Here is a 1260-nt window from a genome sequence, read left to right on the forward strand (position 1 = left end):
TTGCTTCAGCATTTGGAGTGCCAAGATCATAGTGCATACCACTTTATCTGGCAAAGATGCAGTTTTGTTTTGTTTTTGATACAGTTTGAGTATATAGTTTAAACTGGTCTCAAACTCTTTATTTAAAAAAAAAGAGATAAATGTACAGATTTTAAAAGCATTTTTACATAAAACTATATGAATATAGTTTTTTGTCAGTACTTGATTTTTTTAAAGGTTTGATAGTATGCATTGAAAACTTACTAGTTATAATGAGCATAAAGTGCATATAAAACAGAATGTAACATAGAAATAGTCGAAGTTTTCTTGGTGTGTAAAGATTAAACATAATAATTTTTAAATACCAAGGATTGCCACAAGGTCTCAAACTCTTAGTGATTCTCTTTTTTCTTTCCTCAGCTTCCCAAGTGCTGGGAATATCACTACAACGATAAATTTCTGAACATAATTTTTTTTTTTTTTTGTAAGTTGGAAAATAACTATTTGTTCTAGGGCATTGGTCCGAGTCCCCTTAGAACTTCTGAAGCTGCTTCTTGGTGCCAGCAGCCTTGGTGACCTTGAGCACATTAAATCAAACAGTCTTACTCAGGGGCCTGCACTCTCCAACAGTGACAATGTCGCCGATCTGGAGATTTCTGAGACAGGGGGACAGGTGTACAGACATGTTCTTGTGATGCTTCTCAAGTTTGTTGTATTTCGGGATGTAATTTTGGACAGTCCCAGCAGATGACAATGGTCCTTTGCATCTTCATCTACAGCAGACAGGATGCGCCCTCTGATGGAGACATTACCGGTGAAGGGGCATTTCTTGTCTATGTAGGTGCCCCTAATGGCCTCCTTGGGCGTCTTGAAGCCTAGACCGATGTTTTTGTAGTACCGAGGAAGTTTTTTTTCTTGCCGGTTTCTCCTAGCAAGACACACGTCTTGTTTTGAAAGATTGTAGGCTGCTTTTGGTAAGCACGCTCTGTCTGAATGTCCGCCATCTTCCCGGCAGCCTGAGAAAAGGAGAGACAGGCACACTCCTGGCTTCCTTAGTCACTGCGCAAGGTCTGACCTGAACATCATTCTTATACCGGGATGATTGGCAACAACCTCAATGTACTGCAGTGTCTGCAACTTATACAAATATATCCCATAAAGTCCCAAATAAATGCATATTTGGTTTAAATGATGCAATAAATAGAGATCTTAAGATTATATCTATATATCTTTATATATCTATATCTTATCATATGAATATAGCCTTGGAAAAGCTGTGGA

At 38.2% G+C, this 1260-nt stretch overlaps 1 pseudogene across 1 annotated transcript; it reads right to left on the minus strand.

Annotated features, from left to right (window-relative positions):
* Positions 1-511: 511 nt before the first annotated feature.
* LOC308432933 (small ribosomal subunit protein uS17-like) lies at positions 512-983 on the minus strand (annotated as a pseudogene). Its single transcript has one exon. The product of its transcript is annotated as a small ribosomal subunit protein uS17-like (transcript).
* Positions 984-1260: the final 277 nt, after the last annotated feature.

This window comes from Micromys minutus (assembly GCF_963924665.1).
Source record: "Micromys minutus genome assembly, chromosome: 19".
Classification (NCBI taxonomy): domain Eukaryota; kingdom Metazoa; phylum Chordata; class Mammalia; order Rodentia; family Muridae; genus Micromys; species Micromys minutus.